Source organism: Oryctolagus cuniculus, chromosome 18, assembly GCF_051225735.1.
Source record: "Oryctolagus cuniculus isolate XC-2025 breed Fujian yellow rabbit chromosome 18, ASM5122573v1, whole genome shotgun sequence".
NCBI classification, from domain to species: Eukaryota; Metazoa; Chordata; class Mammalia; order Lagomorpha; family Leporidae; genus Oryctolagus; species Oryctolagus cuniculus.
The window spans coordinates 15,600,831-15,625,752 of NC_142884.1; the positions used below are offsets into that span (position 1 = coordinate 15,600,831).

Below are 24,922 nucleotides of genomic sequence, written 5' to 3' on the forward strand. Positions count from 1 at the left end.
ACTCTCTTGTCAATCCCAATTATTTGTGCTTTCTGAGTTTTTCTGCATAAACAATCGTATCCTTTGTTCTATAGTGAGAGTGTTGTTTATCCCCACTTCTAAATGTTGTACCATTAGTATTTTTTGCCTAGTAGAAGTAGGTGTGGTAGGCATCCTTTCCTTGTTCCGAATGTTAAAGAAAATCTTTCTGAGACTCCATTAAGAAGGGAAGTTTGCCATAAATTTCTAGTGATAATCTTTGTTGGGTTAAGGGAGTTATGTTCTTAGAGTATGCATAATTTTTTAAAAAGCATGAATAGATATTGGATATTATCAGACACATTTTATGTATTTATTGAGACAATGATGTGGTTTTGAATTGTAAAGGTTGGACATCCCTAACAGGAAATCTAAAACCTGTAATTATCTAAAATCCAAAACTTCTTGACTGCCTAAATGACACTTTAAATTTTTCAAGTTTCAGAACATTACAGAATAAGATTTTTAGAAGAGAAATGCCCAGCTGATAAAATTTGTGAAATATTCCAAACTCTGAAAAACTCTTTAAAATCTGTAGCACTTCTTGTCCCGGCCTTTTATATAAGGAATACTCCACCTATATCTTGTTGGCAAACTGGTCTGCATTTTGGACTGTGAGTTATGAATGTTCTTGTATGCTTAAGGGATTATAAAGCCAAACAGGCAAACATAACTAAAGAAGACTGTGTCACACAGGCTGCATGTGGCACACAAAACCTGAAGTATTTTCTATCTTAAGTTTGCTAGCTCCTGGATTATATTATTCACTCTGCTCATGTTAATCCAGCCTTGTGTTACTCAGATAAACCCGCTGTGCTTATTTATATGTAATAAATGCTGTACTCTAATTCTTAATTTTAAATTTATGACATTTAGGTCTACAGTCTTAATTGAGACTGTGTTGGAACTTTATCTCTCATACTATCATTGAAATGTTTTGTATCAAGTTTGTGATAACATACAAGCACTTCTTGTAGGTTTGCATTCCAAACATCTGAAGTGGTGTCTGCTGTATGCTGTGGTAACTGTGTTTTATAAACTGGATAATTCAATTTTTTGAGATCTGCTTCTTGCATTTCTTCTATGTCATCATCTTCATAATCTTGAATTGGGGTGTCTTTTTCATTTGAGGGCATCATAGTGACTTCCTTGTTTTTATTACCTCGGTTTTTGCGTTTGTTATTTGGCATATTGGAGATATTTGGTTTCTTCACTGTGGTGCTTTTTCTTGTTATACTATGACTCTAGATTAAGTGGACTATCTGTTTTTGATGGAGCCTTAGGGCTTGAGATGGGTGTGGCCTGAGAGCTCTGTTTGGTGTGCCAAAGGTGACACTCCCAGGTTAGGCGTGGTAAATCTCTCTCTCTTTCTTTTTTTTTTGATTCAAAAGGGAAGTAATTCCGCACAGCTGAACGAAGTTGGAGGTAGTTAGCAGGCAAATGATATACCCACAGGAGCCAGAGATCGGAAGCTCTTTCCCAAGATCCCCACAGGGAATCTGTTCGGCCCTCAGAGTGGGCTCAAATTCTCCTTCAGCCTCCCACTGGGTTGCCAAAGTTACGGAATTGTAGCATCTCTGGAGAGTGCTCACGTGAATTCCGTGAGTTCTCTCCCCCACCATCTCTTTTTGCACAGTCTCAGTTCAGTAGCACCACAAATTTACTAGGTCCTAATCTCCTGTTAATTCGCCCCGCCCAGAGTCAGGTTTTTCTGCTAGGCTCAGGGCCGGTGCAGACCTGAGGTCGCTCTGCTTATGACGTATGTCCAAGATGGCGCCTGCTCTTTGTCTTGCTCGCCCTTGAGAGGTGAGCGGAGAGAGAGAAACCCGTGTCCGTACTAGTCGCCTTTTTTTTTTCTCTCTCTCTCTCTCTTCCAGTTAGCCTTGTGAACTTCCCCCCCCCCCGGGGGTCGTTCCCTCTAGTCTCCTCTCTCCGCTTGCCTGCCGGTGTCTCGGGCTATTGAGGTTCGGCTCACCTCGCGTTCCAGCGAAAAACAAGAGGTACTTGTTTCTCATGGTCCTAGAGGCTGGGAAGTCCAGTATCAGAGTATCAGCATGCAGTGAGGGCCTTCTTGATACATCATTCCATGGCAGAGGGTGGAAAGGCAAGAACCACAAATGCATCTACAAGCAGAAAGACAGCCAAACTCATCCATTTATTTATTTAATTATTTAAGATTTTTATTATTTATTTGAGAGGTGGTGTTACAGACAGTGGAAGGGAGAGACAGAGAGAAAGATCTTCTGTCCGTTGGTTCACTCCCCAAATAGTCACAACGGCCAGAACTGTGTTGATCTGAAGCCAGGAGCCAGGAGCCAGGAGCTAGGAGTTTCTTCCAGTCTCCCACATGGGTGCAGGACCCTAAGGACTTGGGCCATCTTCTACTGCTTTCCCTGGCCATAGCAGAGAGCTGGATTGGAAGAGGAGCAGCCAGGACTAATACCAGTGCACATATGGGATGCTGGTGCTGCAGGCCGTTTTAATATTTACTTATTTATTGAATATCACAGAGAAAGAGAGAATGAAACATTCACACAGAGAGAGAATAAAAGAGTCAATGAGAGAGAACTCTCCTGTCCACTGGTATATTGCACAAATGCCCACAAAGGCTAGGATTAGGACAGGCTGAAGCTGGAAACCAGGAACTCAATCCAGGTCTCGCATGTGGTTGGCAGTGACTTAAGCACTTAAGCCAGGGTGTGCATTAGCAGGAAGGTGGAGTTGGGAGTGGAGCTAGGAGCGGAACCCAGGAACTCCAATATGGAATGAGGGCTTCCCGTGTGGTTTCTTAACCACTGTGCCAAATGTCTGCCCCAAAGTTAGCCATTTATAAGGAACCCACTCCCGTGGCAACTCACTGCTGTCATTAATCCATTCATGAGGGGTCAGATCCTTCATAACCTAATGACCTCTTAAAGGTCTTACCTCTCAATAGCTAGATTAGTGATTAAATTTCCAACACTTGAACTTTGTGGGGACATATTTACCTTATAGCAAGTGGAAACTAGATAAAATGAAGTTAGAGGTATATAGCCTCACTTAGAGTGAGCAACATATTCAGGCACTCGAAATGAAGAGGATATCCAAAACCAAATGTGAGAAGGTGCTGAAGTCCAGACAGCTCACTGACGCATGCAAACCTGGCTGTAGGCTAGAGTTGCTAACATGACATCAGGGAAATCTAGGGCTCCAAGCCTCATGAACAAGAGGAGACCTAGCTGTGTCAAGTGGGGAGTGAAGAAGGGCTGCCCCACTGTGAAATGGGGTCTAGGAAACCCTGCTACCGGCTACATGAGAATTTGACATCTACTATGGACTGTGGGAAGGAAAAATGTTGCTAAATATATTGGAACCCTAGGCTATGTCACAAATGATGATGGGGTCTCAGTTTACACTAGCTTTCGACTGATTAGCTGAGAAGTGGCCTCTAAAATGGTCCAGTTCTTAAAGAATCAAAGTGATCTTGTAAAAGGAATCTTGAAATATTCAGTAGAGTTGCTTCTGTAACTCAGAGAACACAAACAAGACTTTATTGGAAAATTCAGTATTAGCAATCATGTAAAGAACTGCACAAATGAGAAGATGTGTGCTTCCAGAGGTATAAATATTAGAAATGATGCAATCAGGGACTTGAAAACACACTTTGAAAGTGTTTATAAATGAGACAGAATTTTAATTTAAAGATTTATTTATCTATTTGAACGAGTTCGAGGCAGAGAGAAGTGTCTTCCATTGGCCGGTCTACCATTTGCGGCAAGTCAGCTTGAGCATGTCCCAAATTGTACATCTCTTCCCTCTCTTATTCCCACTCTTATATTTAACAGGGATCACATTTCAGTTAAACTTCAACACTTAAGAATAACTGTGTGATAATTACAGAATTAAACCAGTCATATTAAGTAGAACAGACAAAAAAAATACTAAGAGGGATAATGTATTAAGTTGTTCATTAACAGTCAGGGCTATGCTGATCAAGTCACCATTTCTCATATTGTCCATTTCACTTCAGGAGGTTTCCTTTTTGGTGTTCAGTCAGTTGTCACCGATCAGGGAGAACATATGGTATTTGTCCCTTTGGGACTGGCTTATTTCACTCAGCATGATGTGTTCCAGATTCCTCCATTTTGTTGCAAATGACTGGATTTCATTGTTTTTGTTTTTTACTGCGGTATAGTATTCTAAAGAGTACATATCCCATAATTTCTTTATCCAGTCTACCGTTGATGGGCATTTAGGTTGGTTCCAGGTCTTGGCTATTGTGAATTGTGCTGCAATAAACATTAGGGTGCAGACCGCTTTTTTGTTTGCCAATTTAAATTCCTTTGGGTAAATTCCAAGGAGTGGGATGGCTGGGTCGAACGGTAGGGTTATCTTCAGGTTTCTGAGGAATCTCCAGACTGACTTCCATAGTGGCTTGACCAGTTTGCATTCCCACCAACAGTGGGTTAGTGTCCCTTTTTCCTCACATCCTCGCCAGCATCTGTTGTTGGTAGATTTCTGAATGTGAGCCATTCTAACCGGGGTGAGGTAAAACCTCATTGTGGTTTTGATTTGCATTTCCCTGATTGCTAATGACCTTGAACATTTTTTCATGTGCCTGTTGGCCATTTGGATTTCCTCTTTTGAAAAATGTCTATTGAGGTCCTTGGCCCATCTCTTAAGTGGGTTGTTTGTTTTGCTGTTGTGGAGTTTCTTGATCTCTTTGTAGATTCTGGTTATTAACCCTTTATCTGTTGCATAGTTTGCAAATATTTTTTCCCATTCTGTCGGTTGTCTCTTCACCCTCCTGACTGTTTCTTTTGCAGTACAGAAACTTCTCAATTTGATGCAATCCCAACAGTTGATTTTGGCTTTGACTGCCTGTGCCTCCCGGGTCTTTCCCAGAAACTCTTTGCCTGTACCAATATCTTGAAGGGTTTCTCCATTGTTCTCTAATAACTTGATGGTGTCAGGTCATAGATTTAGGTCTTTAATCCATGTTGAGTGGATTTTTGTGTAAGGTGTAAGGTAGGGGTCTTGCTTCATGCTTCTGCACGTGGAAATCCAGTTTTCCCAGCACCATTTATTGAATAGACTGTCCTTGCTCCAGGAATTGGTTTTAGATCCTTGATCAAATATAAGTTGGCTGTAGATGTTTGCGTTGATTTCTGGTGTTTCTGTTCTGTTCCATTGGTCTATCCACCTGTTTCTGTACCAGTACCATGCTGTTTTGATAACAACTGCCCTGTAGTATGTCCTAAAATCTGGTATTGTGATGCCTCCAGCTTTATTTTTGTTGTACAAGATTGCTTTAGCTATTCGAGGTCTCTTGTGCCTCCATATGAATTTCAGCATCATTTTTTTCTAGATCTGAGAAGAATGTCTTTGGTATCTTGATTGGGATGGCATTGAATCTATAAATTGCTTTTGGGAGAATGGACATTTTGATGATGTTGATTCTTCCAATCCATGAGCATGGAAGATTTTTCCATTTTTTGGTATCCTCTTCTATTTCTTTCTTTAAGATTTTGTAATTCTCATCGTAGAGATCTTTAACATCCTTGGTTAAGTTTATTCCAAGGTATTTGGTTGTTTTTGTAGCTATTGTAAATGGGATTGATCTTAGAAGTTCTTTCTCAGCCACGGCATTTCCTGTGTATACAAAGGCTGTTGATTTTTGTGCATTGATTTTATATCCTGCCACTTTGCCAAACTCCTCTATGAGTTCCAATAGTCTCTTAGTAGAGTTCTTTGGATCCTCTAAGTAAAGAATCATATCGTCTGCAAAGAGGGATAGTTTGACTTCTTCCTTCTCAATTTGTATTCTTTTAATTTCTTTTTCTTGTCTGATAGCTCTGGCTAAAACTTCCAGAACTACGTTAAATAGCAGTGGTGAGAGTGGGCATCCCTGTCTGGTGCCAGATCTCAGTGGAAATGCTTCCAACTTTCCCCCATTCAATAGGATGCTGGCCGTGGGTTTTTCATAAATTGCTTTCATTATATTGAGGAATGCTCCTTCTATACTCAATTTGCTTAGAGTTTTCATCATGAAAGGGTGTTGAATTTTATTGAATGCTTTCTCTGCATCTATTGAGATAATCAAATGGTTTTTCTTTTGCAGTCTGTTAATGTGGTGAATCACATTGATTGATTTGCAAATGTTGAACCATCCCTGCATATCAGGGGTAAATCCCACTTGGTCTGGGTGGATGATTTTTCTGATGTGTTGTTGTATTCTATTGGCGAGAATTTTATTGAGGATTTTTGCGTCTATGTTCATCAGGGATATTGGTCTATAATTTTCTTTCAGTGCTGCATCTTTCTCTGGCTCAGGGATTAAGGTGATGCTGGCTTCATAGAAAGAATTTGGGAGGATGCCATCTTTTTTGATTGTTCTGAATAGTTTGAGAAGAAATGGGATTAGTTCTTCTTTAAACGTCTGGTAGAATTCAGCAGTGAATCCATCTGGTCCTGTGCTTTTCTTTGTTGGGAGGGCCTTTATTACTGTTTCAATTTCTGTTTCAGTTATGGGTCTATATATGTTTTCTATGTCTTCATGGTTCAATTTAGGTAGATTGAATGTGTCCAGGAATCTATCCATTTCTGATAGATTTTCCTGTTTGCTGGCATACAAGTCCTTGTAGTAATTTCTGATGATTCTTTTTATTTCTGTGGTGTCTGTTGTTATGTTTCCTTTTTCATCTCTGATTTTATTGATTTGGATCTTTTCTCTTCTTTTTTAGCTAGTTGGGCCAATGGGGTGTCACTTTTGCTTATTTTTTCAAAAAACCAGCTCTTTGCTTGGCTGATTTTTTGTAATTTTTTTGGACTCAATCCTGTTAATTTCTTCTCTGATTTTAATTATTTCTCTTCTCCTACTAGATTTGGGTCTGGTTTGCTGCAGTTTTTCTAGGTCCTTGAGATGCGCTGAAAGCTCATTTATTTGGTACCTTTCCAATTTCTTGATATAGGCCCCTATTGCTATAAACTTGCCTCTCAATACTGCTTTTGCCGTATCCCATAAGTTTTGATATGTTGTGTTGTTATCCTCATTTACTTCCAGAAAGTTTTTGATTTCTCTTTTGATTTCTGGAATGACCCAGTGTTCATTCAGGAGCATGTTGTTCAGTCTCCATGTGTTTGCATACTTTCTAGGGTTTCCTGAGTTTCTAATTTCCAGCTTCATTCTGCTGCGGTCTGAGAAGCTGCATGGTATGATTCTAATTCTTTTAAATTTGCTGAGACTTGCTTTATGGCCTAGTATGTGATCAATGCTAGAGAAGGTTCCATGCGCTGCTGAGAAGAATGTAAAGTCTTTAGATGTAGGATTGAAAGTTCTGTAGATATCTGTTAGATCCATCTGGGCAATAGTGTCGATTAAATGTGCTGTTTCCTTGTTGATCTTCTGTCCGGATGATCTGTCTATTTCTGAGAGTGGGGTATTGAAGTCCCCCAGTACTATTGTATTGGAATCTAAGTCTCTCTTTAAGTCCCTTAACATATCTTTTAAATAGACCGGTGCCCTGTAATTAGGTGCATATACATTTATAACAGTTACATCTTCCTGTTGAATTGAACCCTTAATCATTATATAGTGCCCCTCTTTGTCTCTCTGAACAGTTTTTGTATTAAAGTTTATTTTGTCTGATATTAATATGGCTACACCTGCTTTTTTTTGGTTTCTGTTGGCATGGAATATCTTTTTCCAACCTTTCACTTTCAGTCTGCATGCATCTTTGTTAGAGAGATGTGTTTTTTGTAGGCAACAAATAGTTGGGTTTTGTTCCTTAAGCCAATCAGCTAATCGGTGTCTTTTAACTGAAGACTTAAGTCCATTAAATTTAATGTGACTATTGATACATAGTGACTTGGCCCTGCCATTTTCCCGGAGATATTTTCTAGTATATGCTTTGAGCTTCCCATGCTCTTTTACTGGTAGGTGTTCTTCCTTTACCTTCTTTCCTATTGATGGCCGTGTTTCTGTGTTTCTGAATGTAGCACATCTTTAAGTATCTTTTGTAGGGCCGGACGAGTGGCTACAAATTCTTTCAATATCTGTTTGCTGGGAAAGGTCTTTATTTCACCTTCATTCACAAATGAGAGCTTAGCAGTATATAATATTCTGGGCTGGCAATTTTTCTCTCTTAGCACCTGTGCTATGTCTTGCCATTCCCTCCTAGCCTGTAGTGTTTCTGATGAGAAGTCTGCTGTGAGTCTAATTGGAGACCCTCTGAGAGTAATCTGACGTTTCTCTCTTGCACATTTTAGGATCTTTTCTTTATGTTTCACTGTGGTGAGTTTAATTACAACGTGTCGTGGTGAGGATCTCTTTTGGGCATGTTTACTGGGGGTTCTATGAGCTTCCTCTACTAGGATGTCTCTGTCCTTCTCCAAACCTGGGAAATTTTCTGCTAATATCTCACTAAAAAGGCCTTCTAATCCTTTCTCTCTCTCCATGCCTTCAGAAACTCCTAGAACTCGAATGCTGTTTTTTTTTAATCGTATCCTGTAGATTCCCAACAATATTTTTTAGATTTCTAATTTCCTCTTCTTTTCTTTGGTTTGGCTGTATGTTTACCTGTGCTCTGTCTTCTAAGTCCAATATTCTCTCTTCTGTTTCACTGACTCTGTTTTTTAGACTTTCTAATGTGTTTGTCATTTGATCTATTGAGCTCTTCATTTCATTTTGATTTCTCTTCACTATCACACTTTCCTGTTCTACTAGTTTCTGCATTTCATTTTGATTCTTCCTTAAAATTTCATTTTCATGAGAGAGATTTTCAGTCCTGTCCAATAAGGATTTCTGTAGTTCAAGGATTTGCTTTTGAAAACTTCTAAATGTTCTTATCATAAATTTTTTGAAATCCGTATCTTGCATTTCTTCTATCTCATTATCTTCATAATCTTGTCTTGGGGTGTTTTGTTTATTTCGAGGTGTCATAGTGTCATCGTTGCTCTTGCTCCCTCAATTTTTGTGTTTGTTGGTTGGCATTGTTAATTCTTCTTCCCTCACTGTGAGGTTTTTATTTTCTGCTATGTCTGTGTTAACTTGACTGCCTGCTGTTGGAGGATCCCTGGAGGCTTCAGATGGGAGTGGCCTGAGAGCTCTGCTTTGTTCTTCTGGGTTACGGGTGTACAAATGTGACACCCTCAGGTGATCCATGGTAAATCTCTATTTATTTATATTTATTTATTTATTTTATTTTTTATTCAGGAGGTAAGTAATACCGCACGGCTGAGCAGATTGATGGTATTTAGCTTCTGATCTCTGGCTTCTACCCAAAGAGTTTGTACCGGTTCAGTTTCTCCTGTGGACTCCCACTGGGTTGCCTAGGCTACTGAATTGTCGCCTTAGCTCTCCCCTTTGGTTATGTATATCCCGAGTGGGGCCTTTTCTTTGTCTCTTGCTCCCGGGCCCGGCACAGTGTTTGAGAAAGAGGCTTGAGCCCATCGTGCCCACAAGACAAGGGCCCTGAGCTTCTGAGGCCCATGGGTTCTCCCGGTGTCACTGCCTCTGGTGTTGCTGGCACAGAAAACCTTCCAGTCTTTGGCTTGTGTTTTCCACTTACTTCCGAGTTGGGCAAGGGGCAAGACAAGCGCAGACGCTGGAGAAGCAGCAGCATTGGAAATACTGCCGGCCCACGTCCTGATGTCGAGTGAGCAAGTGGCCAAAGTGGGTGGGCGAGAGGTTGGCTGTGCAGGGCTTGCTTGGTGGTAGGCCAAGCCATGCCGGCACCGGGTTAGCCATTTGCGGGATCGCTGGCTTCTGGCAATGGAGCAAACAGGAGCACTGTTTGCTGGAGGGCTCCTGCAAGCAGTGAGCGAGTGTCCGTCTCTCCCATTATTTGGGATGCCCGTGACTGTCATGCAGTTGACACGGTAGCCAGTTGGGTCTCCCGGAAACTCTGGTGTTGCTGGCACAGAAACCTTCCAGTCTTTGGCTTGTGTTTTCCATTTGCTTCCGAGTTGCACTGTTCAGATATTTTAAATGTCCATGTGACACAAGGGTACTAGAAAAGTTCATGGAAATGGATTTTAAAACATTGACTTGGGCAAAAACTGTTTGGAATCCACCTATGCAGATAAGAGGTCTTCAGAAAGTTCCTGGGAAAATAGGTAGGAAGAAAAAGTTATGCATGGCGTTCCAAAACATTCTTTTTGCACCAGAATGAGCTCGGTTTTTGACTCCTATTTCCATGCATTACTTAGTCTCTCTGTATTTCCTCCTATTTCCTTTGCCTTGGAAAACCCTAGTGTAGAGCGCATTTCTTGTCTGGAGACACAGACACAATCTTTCTCTTTGAAAACCGTGTGTTGAAAGAGTGAGTTGATGGGGCCGGCACTGTGGTGCAGCGGCTAAAGCCCCGGGCTGCAGGGCAGGCATCCCATACGGGCGCCGCTTCGAGTCCGGGCGCCGCTTCGAGTCCCGTCTGCTCCTTTTCTGATCCAGCCCTCTGCTATGGCCTGGGAAAGCAGTAGAACCCAGCCCAAGTCCTTGGGCCCCTGTACCTGCATGGTAGACCCGGAAGAAGCTCCTGGCTCCTGCCTTTGCATTGGCCCAGCTTGAGCCATTGTGGCCAGTTGGGGAGTAACTCTGACCTTCAAAGAAATGAATCGATCTTTTTTTCAAAAAAGAACAAGGAAAAAAAGAAAGTCTATCCTCGAATGTGAGTTTTATAGTAATAGTAAGCACTCCCACATGGGTGCAGGGGTCCAATCACTTGCGCCATCCTCTGCTGCTTCCCTAGGCACATGAGCAGGCCTTGCCCCAGTGAATATGGGACGCCAGTGTTGCCAATGGTGGGTTTTAGCCACTCTGCCACAATGCCAGGCGCCTTCTGAAAATGGAAAAACATTTCCTTTGCATGTGTATTTGCATGGGTAGCTGCAATGGCCAAGGGCTGGTGCAATCCAAAGCCAGGAGCCGGGAGCTCCATCTGGGTCTCCCATGTGGGTGTGGGGGTCAGAGTACTTGGGCCATCTTCTACTGCTTTCCCAGGTGCATTTGTAGGGAGCTGGGTGGGAAGTGGAGCAGCCGGGACTCCAACTGGGACTCTGGGATAGGAACCCAGCATTGCAAGGCCTCCCAGGGGGCGGTCCCAGTGGCTGTATTCTAACCACGCACATGTGCTTCTGGCCTCCTTCTCCTCTGCCTGCGGCTCTTTCTCCATCTGTTTCCATCCCCTCCATGGCTGAGGGCTTCCTCCAAAGCCCTATGCAGTTTTTCTCTCTCTCTGACTCTCTCTCTGTCTTTCCCATGAGCTGGGAGAAAACTGCGAGCTTGGCACTTGCCTTCACAGGGTGTGGGTGTGGGTGTGGGTGTGGGTGTGGGTGTGGGTGTGGGTGTGAGTGTGTGGGTGTGTATGTATGCATGTATGTGCATTAGGTATGTATGCGTGTGTGTGTGGATGTTTGTGTGTTCTTGTGTATGTATGTATGTATGTGTGTGTTTCTGTGTATCTGTGTGTGTGTCTGTGTGATTGTGCGCGTGTGTGACAGCAGAACATCTTTACCTCGTGAAGTTCAATCTCACGTCGAAAATGCATGACCATGAGATCAGGCTCTGCCTTCCAGGCTGCCTTTTCCAAAATTCCTTTGCGAGACCCTGGCAATGAGGAGAGACCCCGAGAAAGAGCGCTGGTGTCTCCCGACCTACCCACCAGGTCACGCCCCAAATGTCTGCATCAGGAACTCCAATGGATTCTTGCTTAAAGCAAACCAAAGGCCTGTGTTGCTGTTCCCTCTGCAGTGCCCAGGTCCTCTCGCCGCAGCCGCACGGCCTTTACCCCCGACCAGCTGGGGATGCTGCAAGCTGTTTTAGAAACCAGCCGCTGCCCAGATTGGAGGCGAGTCAAAGAGTTAGCGTCCGAGCTTCATCTGGATGCCTATGTGATCAAGGTATGTCCTGAGCCCCGCGCCCTCCGCGCCGCGCACTCACTTGCTGTGGTCACCGCTGCGCTGGCTGCTCAGGGCAATGGCCAATGCGCGCGCTGCGCTTCGCAGTCCCCGCGAGGCTGGCAGGCAGAGGCTGCCCCGGGACTTGTCCCGAACTTCCTGCGCGTGGGCACTTGACAAGAAAGACTCCCCCGGGCGGGCTGACAGGGCGCTCGCAGCTGCATTGCGGTTGCGGTTGTGGGCACAAGAGTTCAAGTCTGAGCAGCCAGGCGGTGGCGGCCAGGACCGCGCCTGGTGGATGGCGCCGCCCAGCCCCAGAGCGGGGAGCCAGCCGAGAGCCACCCGCGCAGGCTGAGCCAACACGTGTGTGCAGGGAGCGCGTTTCCAAATTGTATTTCTTTCAATGTATTGGATGAGACGCAATGAGACCGAATTTTTTTTAAGATGTATTTATCTCTTTGAACGAGTTCGAGGCAGAGAGAGGTGTCTTCCATCGGCCGGTTCACTGCCCCCAGGGCCCACGGTGGCTGCGCGCGACCCCATGACTGAATGACCCCACCAGGCCTCCCCTCCGAGGGTCTCCGCACCCCTCAGTACTGTGTCCTTAGAGACCGAGCTCCCAGAACGTGAGCCTTTGTGGTGCAAAGACTAGCGCCGAAAGTTCTAGGTTCTGCTGCGGAGCACCACTTGGGAGCAGGGTAGAGCTGAAGGAAGTGAGGTGTGCGGGGCAACCCGGCCTCCTCCCTTTTATCTGAGGCCTGTGGTTCCGGGGCCTGGCACAGTATTTTAGAAAGAGGCTTGAGCCCAGCGTTTGCATGCCAATAGGTCCTCTATCTTCTGAGGCCCATGGTGGTTGACTCTGGAGTAACCTGTTCCCTCCCTTCAACCCCCAGAGGTGATTTAAGAATCAGCACGCCAAGCGAAGAAAACTGCAGTGAATGGGCCATCCCCACTAGCCAAGCGAGTCCACACCTCAGCCGCCGCCACTGTTGGGCACCAAAAAATATGTTGTGCCCAGATGGTTAGATCTCTGCAGAGACCCCCAGAGAGTCAATCACAGCGAACTGCAAAAGCAAGGTTTATTCAGGAGTACAAGCTGAGACAGGGACCCCATCCAACCAACTGGCACAGCAGAGGAAGGAGTGAGGACTGGGTCTTTGTTTGGGAGAGTTCTTAAAGGAAAAAAGGGCTGCAACAGCAGGAAAAAAGAGTTACATACAGCACGGAAGCTTTGGGCACAGGGAGTTAATTTGTTTAGCAATCTCTACTGTGCTGTCCTTGGTCTACTGAGCTACTGTCCCTGGTAAGCTTTGATATCTCCAGAATGCCTGAATGCCTGCTTTAACAAGGACCTGGGTCTGCTATGGGAAACAGAGGCTGCTTTTTTTATTGTTTTCAAATGGAGTCACTTTGGTTCTTCACTGCCACCACCAGGCTGTGAGCTCAGCACGCCTGCACAGGAAAAGCACGGCCCTGGGGGCTCCCTGGCCCAGGTCCCTAAGGCTACAGAGGACCCGCTGCCTCCCGACCTCCAGGACATCCATCTGCACTCTTCTGTGCCCAGGGCTTCGCTGCCCCACGATGTCAGGGAGCTGATACGGATATATGGCTTGTTTGATGATGACAAACCCGACGGCTAGGAAGACTACCTGTACCCCCAGGCTTAAAGGAGACTCTGAAACTGAATTGGACTCCCCATGCTCAGCCAGTCTGAGCTTGGGTGTGTGTCTTCTCTCCTAAGAAAATAAAGCCCAGTAATGGAAAAAAAGAAACAAAACGAAAAAATAAACCAAAAACCCCTAAAAAACAAAACCACTCTTCCCAAAAAGATAAAGAACAAACCCGTAGCCCTCATCACCTACCACCTTTGTCTTTTGTCCTTAATTCCTTCCTTTGGGTGCAGTGCTGCCTCCGCTTTTGCCTCCTCAGGGAACCGGGTAGGGCAGGGGTCCTGGCTCCCTCAGTCACAGAAGCACTGAGTCAGCCTCTACACTCGCCCCAGCTCCCACTGGGAGACCCCTGTATTGGGGGCAACCGAGTCATCCCCAAGGAGGTAGCGGGGTAGGCTGAGGCAGTGTGGGTGCTGCTCCCTCTTCCTGTGCAGAAACGCCACCGCGGCCCCCGCCCCGCTCTACAGAGCACGCCCCGGCCCCAGTGCTCTGGCTTGGCACCTCGGCTTCCCGGCTCTGGGAGCCCAAGGGACCAAGCGCTCCTGCCAGTCCCTGCCCGCTGCCCTGAGCGGCCACTTCCTGGCACTGCCTGGCACTGGGCAAGGGCTTCAGAGTCCAGAGCAGCCACGAGAAGGAGCGAGCTAAAGCCCAAAGCCCAGGTCTCTCCCTGGAGGGGTTTTCCAGTCTGATCTCCCAACACTGCCATGGGCCAGTTCTTTCCTCTCTGTTAGCAGATTGATTTCTTTGGAAGGTAGTTCCAGAAAGGGAGAGACAGAGGACACAGCTCTTCCATCTGGTGGGTCACTCCCCAAATGGTGAATCCCTGGGGCTCCGACATGGAGATCAGTGCTTCTGGAACTTTCTCCACTGTGTTTTTGGCTCCCACTGTTGGTAGGGGGGCTGAATCCTGAACCACCCAATTCTGGGAGAGGTGGCCCCGAACTCTGTGGATGTCCTGGGTTTCATCTGTTCATTGACTCCGAGTTCTCTGAAGCTCTGCTGTAGAAGCCAGTGGCCCAGGGTCTCTGTGCCAAGTCAACCTAACTTTTGATCTTCAGTGGTCCTGTGGGAAATTCTCCCTTGCTGCTGGGTTGCCCAGGGCCTGGGTCACAGAGGCACAGCCCAAACAACACCCCGGGGAAGTGGAATCACACACAGAGCTGGGGCTCCTTTCACCAGGGAGAAAAGAATTTAAGTTCTTATTTGAATGAGTTACACACACACACACAGAAAGAAATCAGGGCCAGAGGTTTTCCACCAGCTGGTTCACTCCCTGATGGCCACAATGGCCAGCACTGGGCCAGGGAGAAGCCAGGAGCCAGGCGCTTCTTTGAGGACTCCCACATGGGTATCCAAGGCCTGTGTACTTGGGCCATCCTCTGCTGCATTCCCAGGCCATTGGCAGGGAACTGGATCAGAACTGCAGTGGCCGGGACACAAAGTGGCACCCATGTGGGATGGCAGCTTTACCCGCTGCACCACAGTGCCAGCCCTGGAGGGCACCTCTTGGGTGGGAATCCTAGGACCTGCAGAGGAGAAGGCAACACTGGCCCCCTTGCCTTGTTCCTTGCTCCAATGCCCCGGAGCTGGGCTTTAGGGTAGCATTTCTGCATGCCGTCAACCCCTCCTAGCCAACTGCCAGAGCAGGGCAGCTGTTCTGTACGATGCTGTCACGTTTTATACCTGGAGTTCTGCCTCATCACAAGCGCATGGCACAAAGTCTGGACCTGAAGCTGACCCTGGACTTTGGAGGATAAGCCCACATTTCTATTCTTCTGATATCACACACACACGAGATCATGACAGAGGAAGCTGTTGACCCACAAGGGAGGGCTGCGTGAGAACTGTGCACCTGCTCGATTTCCTGAAAACCTAAAACTCCTCTCCAACGTAGTGTCTGTTATTAGTATTAATATTACTATTTGTAAAATCAAGTTTCGGGGGAGGCCTTTGGCTCAGTGCCTCAGAAATGGCTTAGAGGGCCTGCATTCCCCATCTGAGTGCCTGGGTTGGAGTCTGGCTGCTGCCTAAGGCACACCTTGGGAGGCAGTGCTGATGCTCAGTACTTGGGTCCCTGTCCTTGGACAGAGTTTGAGGCCCTGGTGCTTGTGGGCACTTGGGGGTGGGAAACCAATGCTGGCAACTCCAATGTGGGTCTCTTGTTCACCCCTCAACCAGAGCTTCATGCTCTCTACCATACGCACACACCTGTGTGGTCAGCCACATGCCTGTGATCATGCTTCCCTGTAGAGACCGCTCATATGCTGAATATAATGCATAAGTTACAGTGCACCAAGCTGACCATCCTAAGAGCTGTCATGTATTAGGGGACATGAGTACAAAGTACATTTCTGTCTCATTTAGTATTTTCCCCTGTTTAGTGAATGTTGATTTTACTCAGAAATTTTCCTGACAGAAAGCCAACAAACAAAAAATATAATATACCAACTGTGTGTTTCCATAAGAAAGTAATTTATCCTATTAGATACTTCTATAAAGGCTAAGAAATGCCTATATAGGATAATGACAAAACTTCAGTTTTCTGTGGTCCTTAGCTTTGATACCTCAAGACACTGAGTAGCAGCTGTCTGACATCTTGCAACAAGATGCCCAGGGCCCTGCTGCCCTTTCTGTAGGTGTTGCTCTCACCAGAAGAATAAAGACTCCATCACACAAATCTCAAGTAATCCATGGCTTTTGTCCAGAAACACCAAAATGAGATTCTATCTGTCCTGAGCTGCAAGTCAAAGTCCCTGAGCAGGGTGAAGAACAAAAAATGTCCAAGCCCCTGAGCTGCTGGCCTTCTGTTTGGCATTGAGGCCCAGGCCACCACTGGTCAGCACGATGGCCTGCACCACACACACAGCATCAGCACTGTGGACAGCTCAGGGGTTGGCAGGAGCTGCAACACTCTGAGATAAAAATTGCATAAGCCCAGGCCAGACAAGGAATCCAAAGTTGCCATGGAAGGATGGAATTTGTGATTTCCTTGAAGATCATAGACACAATCTAGGATGACATTTGGGACAATGAGCCACTGTTCTTTGTATGTGGGACCAACTGGGCCCAAGGTGTGAGGCACTTGAATAAGCCTGGTTGTACAGGGAGCTTCCCAGGGGAGTGAAATGTATTTGTGTAATGGGCATGAGCATTAGCTTCAGTGGAAGATAATTTCAGAAGGAGCACTTCCCATATCTTTGTTGAGAATAAGGCACAAAACTAGCCAAGCTTCAGAGGAAATGGAAGCATAAGGGTATGTATTCAGAGGCTGAGAGAAAGGACCAAGATTCCCAGGGAAAGAGGGAAACTGAAATGAGAGAGCCCTGTGTGCACTACAGCCCTGTGTGTGCTGTCCAAGCCCCACTCCCATCATCCACCAGTGCCATGACAACTCGAAAATGCCCAAAAGTTGGCACACAAGTAGAAGCCCCTCAATCCCTTCCCCAAGCCTCACCCTACTTGAATGTTCACTTAAGCCACAGACAGTGGCCCCTGTGCTTCCAGGACTAGGAAAGGACAGCCCCAAACCCTGCTAGCAGCAGCGTTCTCTCCTGGAGTTTAACCCTGCTCCCGCCTGTGGACTTTCCCTCTGTCTTGAAGTAGTTTGCTTCTCTGCTCACCTTTATCCACATGTCTTCCTTGATTCTCCCTCACCTGGAGGCAGGAAGCTGGCCCAAGCCTAGCCAGGGCTCACACTCCCGTAACATGGGGGTCTTGGTAATGAATGCGGACTGCACTGGCGAGACACGGTAGCACTTGTGCCGATTTCTGTTTGGAATGGTGAAAATATCCTCAGCACTGGGAATGCACCTTTTCCAAGGAAGGGAAGACACCAGCATGACTGCAATGCCAGTGATTCACACTGCTGGGAGCCCTGGCTCGCCTCCTCCCACCAACTGGACATCTGACAACTTAGCATCTGCCCTACAGGATGTCTACCAGATTGGCAGCATTGGTGCTGTCCCCGTGGCCGAGTGGAGACTGCTGTTCTCACACCGCATGCTGGTGACCTTTTCACCAGGCAATCTCATAACTGAAGTGAAGCCTACTCAAATGCACATGAAGTCCTTGGGACCCTGCACCCACGTGGGAGACCTGGAGGAAGCTCTCTCTCTCTCTGCCTCTGCCTCTGTATCCCTGCCTTTCAAATGAATAAATAAATCTTTAAAAAAAAGTGATCGAGAGAGAAAGATTATGATGTCTAGCTGCTGCTGTCTGCATTGGGTGGGTGTGAGTGTGGAGCAGCTTCACTGCACATTCCCCAAGATCCCCTCAAGGCCTCTGGCTGAGCTCCAGGATGGATGGGAGCCACCCAACTACAGAGCCCCACCTTCACCTTCTGAACCGAATGTGGTTTGGGGCACTAAGAAGGATCCGACACCAGCTTATTCCTTAAAACTAGCAACCAACTACTTTTAATATCCCATTACTTGAGGAAACAACTTTTGCAGGTTTAACCTCAGAATAAATATATTTTTCCATTTATCTCTTGGTTAAGTTGCAAATTGCAGTCTTAACATTTATGGTAATAGGTAGGAGCAGACTTTGTGTGTGTATATATATTGTGTGTTTTATTTTTAATTGACATATAATAATTATATATATATTTATAGGGTACAGTGTGATGTGTTGATACATATATACATAGAGTATTGATCAAGTCAGAGTAATTAGCATATCCCTCACCTCAAAACCATTTCTGTTTTGTGAAACATTCAAAATTTTCTTGTAGCTCATTTGAATTGTACAGTATATCATCATTGACATCATCATCACAATACTGTAAATACAACTCCAGACTTATTGCTTCCATCTAATTGCAACTTTGCACTTCTCAAGCAACCTCTTTCTATGAACCTCTTCCTTTCGCCCCCATCCCAGCCTCTGGTGACTCCCTCTCTGTTTAAGATTGTGTTCCAGATTCTATGCATGGGTGAGATTTTGTGTTACTTATCTTTCTGTGCCTGGTTTGCTTTGCTTAACATAATGTTCCCCAGATTCTCCATATTTTCATAAATGAGAGGATCTCACTTTTTTTTTAAAGCCAAATAGTATTCTATTATGGGAACATACCATATTTTCTTTATTCATTCATTTGTTGATAGACAACTAGGTTGATTTGATATCTTGGGTTAGTTAGGAATCCTATGATAAGATAAATTATTGAAGTTAATTATTAGTTCAAGTAGATAAACCTTCAAAGGGCAAAGAGTTCTTCTGAGTTAGGCAGGTCAAGTAATCCTGATTCTTCAGTTACAGTTTCATTTTTCTGCAAATGTCTAAATCTAAAAAAATGTTTTATCTCTTATGTTCTCTCTTTTTAAAAAGATTTTTCTATCTATTTGTGTGACAGGCAGAGAGAGATGAGGTAAAAACTGTGTTGTGCATTATGGGATACAGTTTTATTGGCAGATGTTTACTTATGAATGTTCTTTCATTCAACAAGTAACTATTGAGTACCTACTGAGTGCCAGTACTGGGTTTGCTACTCAGTGGAACTACATATGTGGAGGCAGAGTGTGGACAGGCAGTTAAAAAAGTGAAGTGACTTTAGATAAGGACAATAAGAAGAAAATAAAACAAGATTGTATACTGGGAATGGGAGTAGAATAGGTAGGTATGATGTAGAGTAGATGTTTCATTAGGGAGATCTGATAACATCCACTGGACACAGCCCTTTAGGTAGTCAATGAAAAGTCTAGGAAGTTGTTAAAGGATTTAATTCCCAGATCATATTCTTTGTAAAAAGTTTTGATGTATGACGATTGGAACTAAGCATTATCTGAATTTATTATAGAATTTGAAATAAGTTCTGTGAGATTTTTAGTTACCTAAAAATAGTAACTTTGGAAGTATGCCTTTTGTATTTTGAAACTCAGGGTGATATTTTTATCTTGCAAAATGAAGGAAAAAATTGTATTTTTGTCATGTATCAGGCACTTAGAAATGTTTGCATGGTATTGCTAATGTTAACAAGTATAGTTCTGAATAAAAAAAAGGTAAAATGAGTTAGTTTATAACTGATTGCCCCCACCCACTCCTCCACTCCTTTTTAAAGAAACTGATCACCCATGAGAAGTTTGAAAGTGCATGTGAAGAACTCAGTAATGCATTACTTCAGGAACAACAGGCACAAATGCTATTGAAGGAACAGGCACAACAATTACAGGAGTTGAATTATAGACTGGAACTGCACTCCAGTGAGGAAGCTGACAACAAGCAAACTCTTGGAGAAGCTGTTAAGGTAGGAGAACACCTCTTGTGTAATGGCTTGTTTCTTCTATTTTGTGTGACTCTTGGAGAAATTCATGCATGTCTACTAACTCAGGAGTAGACTCCAAGATGTGAAATTTAATTCTATGGGAGCTTATTTAGGTGGAATGAAACATGGCTCTGAACCTAACTTACAAGAGTGAGTTCTCATGTATTGCATATCTCAAAGTAGGCTTTCCTCATTGGTTGAGAACAAAGTGGAGATCTTTCCAGTCATAATTTGTTTTTGTTTTCTCTTTTTTGCTTCATCTCTGTAGTTCTTTTCCTTTTCTTGTTTTGTACTGTTTAGACTTTGGAAAACTCCATGAATCTTCTGGGTTCTGGAAGGTTTTGCGTCTGGTTCTGTCATTCTTATGTAAGTGCGTGTTTAGAGGGAAGGGAGGTCTGGGTAGGAAGTGTTGTGTTCTACCTGTTACATATTCCTGACAGTGGTGTTTGGAAGGGAAAAGAGAAGTTAGTCTAAGAGCAACACTGCCTCTTGAATTGCTCTCTGGTTTCCTGTCTTGGGATACAGTGCCTCATCCCACGCATTGCCATTCACCATACCATGAAGTCCTTATAAGTGCTGCCCAATGTTGGTGCCATGCCCTTGAATTTTCAGAATTGTGAGACAAGAAACCTCTTTCCCTATAAAGTTACCCAACATCAAATGTTTTGTTAGAGTAGTGAAAAATGAACTAATATAATACTAATGTAGCTAAATCTTTATATAAATACCTGAGATTTTTTCATTAGGATAAATTCCCAGAAGAGGAATTATTAGGTTAAAAGCCGGTCAGTGATCTGGCTCACTAGGCTAATCCTCTGCCTAGCGGTGCCGGCACCTCAGGTTCTACTCCCGGTCAGGACACCGGATTCCGTCCCAGTCGCTCCTCTTCCTGTCCAGCTCTCCGCTGTGGCCCGGGAATGCAGAGGAGGATGGCCCAAGTCCTTGGGCCCTGCACTCACATGGGAGACCAGGAGAAGCACCTGGCTCCTGGCTTCGGATCAGCACAGTACGCCAGCCGCAGCGGCCACTGGGGGTGAACCAATGGAAAAGGAAGACCTTTCTCTGTCTCTCTCTCTCTCTGCCCACTCTGCCTATCAAAAAAAAAAAAAAAAAACCACCTAGGTTAAAAGCCAAATATGGCCGGCGCCGTGGCTAAATAGCCTAATCCTCCGACTTGAGGCGCCGGCACACCCAGTTCTAGTCCCAGTTGGGGTGCCGGATTCTGTCCCGGTTGCCCCTCTTCCAGGCCAGCTCTCTGCTGTGGCCCAGGAGTGCAGTGGAGGATGGCCCAAGTGCTTGAGCCCTGCGCCCGCAAGGGAGACCAGGAGAAGCACCTGGCTCCTGCATTCAGATCAGCGCAATGCGCCAGCTGTGGCAGCCATTGGAGGGTGAACCAACAGCAAAGGAAGACCTTTCTCTCTGTTTCTCTCTCTGTGTCACTGTCCACTCGGCCTGAAAAAAAAAAGCCAAATATGTTTCTCATGTTGCATGTATCATTTGTTCTTGAGCAAATTTTTACCTATTACATTATCTCCTAACATGTACCATAATTTCAATTTTTGTCTATCTGGTTATTCCTATTTTAAATTTTTGCCAATTTGATAGGTATATCATTGTTACTGTAATTTGTTTCTCTGTTAAGCAAATTGAACATGTTTATAAACATATTGGTCAGTAAACAAAATTTGAAAGCTTTATCCTCTAATAAATCATGTAATTAATCCTGTTTTTGTTTTTGTTTTTGTTTTTTTTTTTTTTTTTTTTTTTACAGGCAGAGTGGACAGTGAGAGAGAGAGAGACAGAGAAAGGTCTTCCTTTGCCATTGGTTCACCCTCCAATGGCCGCCGCGGCCTGTGCACTGCGGCCAGTGCAGCATGCTGATCCGAAGCCAGGAGCCAGGTACTTCTTCTGGTCTCCCATGGGGTGCAGGGCCCAAGCACTTGGGCCATCCTCCTCTGCACTCCCGGGCGACAGCAGAGAGCTGGCCTGGAAGAGGGGCAACGGGGACAGAATCTGGCACCCCGACTGGGACTAGAATCGGGTGTGCCGGCGCCGCAAGGTGGAGGATTAGGCTAGTGAGCTGCGGTGCCAGCCAGTTAATCCTGTTTTATTAAATCATCATAATTGTGTCACATTGGAGACTTTTTCTGTAATAGTATGTAATTTGTGTTGAGATACAGTATCTTCTGTTAGATAAACAGCTGTTCATATTAATTTCTTTAAAGTGCTGGTAGCTTAAATGTTATTGTCAAAAGTAGAGAATTGTTTAATACTATCTCTTGATTAGAACTGGCAGGTGGTAATGTGAAAATGCTCTCTTGTGGGAGTCAGCATAGTTATGTAGAAAAAGCACTGGCCTCGGAATAAGTATTCCTGAATGTAAATCCAAGTTCTTGGACAAATTACTCTACATTTCTGGGCCTCAATATCCTGCAAAAATAAGGATAATGAGGATTTCTATGAGAATGAATTCAGATACTATTTAAAAAGCAGGTATATGCTTGATAAGTGTTCTTTGGTGTTTTCAGAAATACTTCTAAAAAGCTTTTGAACCATGTCCTGTACACAACTTCTTTTTAAAAATTAAATATATTATTTCTTTGTTATAAAATGAACAGATTATAAATAGATGATATGGAAATGCAGAAGAAAAAACAAGTTACCTATGCTGTGTCATCTGAAAAGATTGTTTCCAATGTATTTTCTGTATGTAATAGTTTTTATAAATCACACTTTGGTCTAGAATATCTTTCTATAAAATATAGCAAGATGCTGAATAAGGTAATTTGGTATCACAAAAATCTCCAAGGACAAAAATCTAGCAATCAACAATGTCAATCAGCTCCAGCATTTGGAAATCAAAGTTAGCATGGTGAACAGGTGCTGGGTTTATCCTGGAGGCAAGTAGCAACAACAATGCCAACAGCAGGAGACTAAATGTTGGGTTCCATCACTGGATAGGAGTTTGAACTTGAGATCTTCATATTAAGGAACTGCTGAATTGTCTAAAAGGGATAATCTCAGGTCACTAGGATCCCATTGCTCTTGCAGAAGTGAGTGCAGGATTCTCTGTGGAAGAGGCTTGCTTCATATAGTTCCTTTGGGAGCTCCTAACGAGTAAGATCACCCAAGTAACTGACACATGGATAGACAGATATATTAATCTTATGAACATCTAAACTCTCTTGTCAATCCCAATTATTTGTGCTTTCTGAGTTTTTCTGCATAAACAATCGTATCCTTTGTTCTATAGTGAGGGTGTTGTTTATCCCCACTTCCAAATGTTATACCATTAGTATTTTTTGCCTAGTAGAAGTAGGTGTGCAAGGCATCCTTTCCTTGTTCCCAACGTTAAATAAAATCTTTCTGAGACTGCATTAAGAAGGGAAGTTTGCCATAAATTTCTAGTTGATAATCTTTGTCGGGTTAAGGGAGTTATGTGCTTAGAGTATGCATAATTTTTTAAAAAGCATGAATAGATATTGGATATTATCAGACACATTTTATGTATTTATTGAGACAATGATATGGTTTTGAATTATAAAGGTTGGACATCCCTAACAGGAAATCTAAAACCTGTAATTATCTAAAATCCAAAACTTCTTGACTGCCTAAATGACACTTTAAATTTTTCAAGTTTCAGAACATTACAAAATGAGATTTTTAGAAGAGAAATGCCCAGCTGATAAAATTTGTGAAATATTCCAAACTCTGAAAAACTCTTTAAAAGCTGTAGCACTTCTTGTCCCAGGCCTTTTAGATAAGGAATACTCCACCTATATCTTGTTGGCAAACTGGTCTGCATTTTGGACTGTGAGTTATGAATGGTCTTGTACGTTTAAGGGATTATAAAGCCAAACAGACAAACATAACTAAAGAAGACTGTGTCACACAGGCTGCATGTGGCACACAAAACCTGAAGTATTTTCTATCTTAAGTTTGCTAGCTCCTGGATTATATTATTCACTCTGCTCATGTTAATCCAGCCTTGTGTTACTCAGATAAACCTGCTGTGCTTATTTATATGTAATAAATGCTATACTCTAATTTTTAATTTTAGATTTATGACGTTTAGGTCTACAGTCTTAATTGAGACTGTGTTGGAACTTTATCTCTCATACTATCATTGAAATGTTTTGTATCAAGTTTGTGCTAACATACAAGCACTTCTTGTAGGTTTGCATTCCAAACATCTGAAGTGGTGTCTGCTATGTGCTGTGGTAACTGTGTTTTATAAACTGGATAATTCAAAAATAAGAGGTACTTGTTTCTCATGGTCCTAGAGGCTGGGAAGTCCAGTATCAGAGTATCAGCATGCAGTGAGGGACTTCTTGATATATCATTCCATGGCAGAGGGTGGAAAGGCAAGAACCACAAATGCATCTACAAGCAGAAAGACAGCCAAACTCATCCATTTATTTATTTAATTATTTAAATTTTTTTTATTATTTGTTTGAGAGGTGGTGTTACAGACAGTGAGAGGGAGAGACAGAGAGAAAGATCTTGTGTCCGTTGGTTCACTCCCCAAATAGCCACAATGGCCAGAACTGCGTAGATCTGAAGCCAGGAGCCACAGCTAGGAGTTTCTTCCAGTCTCCCACATGGGTGCAGGGCCCTAAGGACTTGGGCCATCTTCTACTGCTTTCCCTGGCCATAGCAGAGAGCTGGATAGGAAGAGGAGCAGCCAGGACTAATACCAGTGCACACATGGGATGCTGGTGCTGCAGGCTGTTTTAATATTTACTTATTTATTGAATTACACAGAGAAAGAGAGAATGAAACATTCACACAGAGAGAGAATAAAAGAGTCAATGAGAGAGAACTCTCCTGTCCACTGGTATATTGCACAAATGCCCACAAAGGCTAGGATTAGGACAGGCTGAAGCTGGAAACCAGGAACTCAATCCAGGTCTCGCATGTGGTTGGCAGTGACTTAAGCACTTGAGCCAGGGTGTGCATTAGCAGGAAGGTGGAGTTGGGAGTGGAGCTAGGAGTGGAACCCAGGAACTCCAATATGGAATGAGGGATTCCCATGTGGTTTCTTAAGCACTGTATCAAATGCCTGCCCAAAAGCTAGCCATTTATAAGGAATCCACTC

At 44.1% G+C, this 24,922-nt stretch overlaps 1 long non-coding RNA gene across 3 annotated transcripts; it reads left to right on the top strand.

Annotated features, from left to right (window-relative positions):
* The first annotated feature begins 1,310 nt into the window (after window positions 1-1,310).
* On the top strand, window positions 1,311-19,804 carry LOC149120794 (uncharacterized). Of its 3 annotated transcripts, none has more exons than XR_016224541.1 (3): window positions 1,311-2,018; window positions 11,747-11,895; window positions 19,621-19,804. It is a non-coding gene; the product is annotated as an uncharacterized LOC149120794 (long non-coding RNA). The 3 variants fall into 3 exon arrangements; XR_016224542.1 differs by lacking the exon at window positions 19,621-19,804 and adding an exon at window positions 12,786-13,634 and having other exon boundaries at window positions 1,311-1,824; XR_016224540.1 differs by lacking the exon at window positions 19,621-19,804 and adding an exon at window positions 12,786-13,634 and having other exon boundaries at window positions 1,313-2,018.
* The last annotated feature ends 5,118 nt before the right edge of the window (window positions 19,805-24,922 follow it).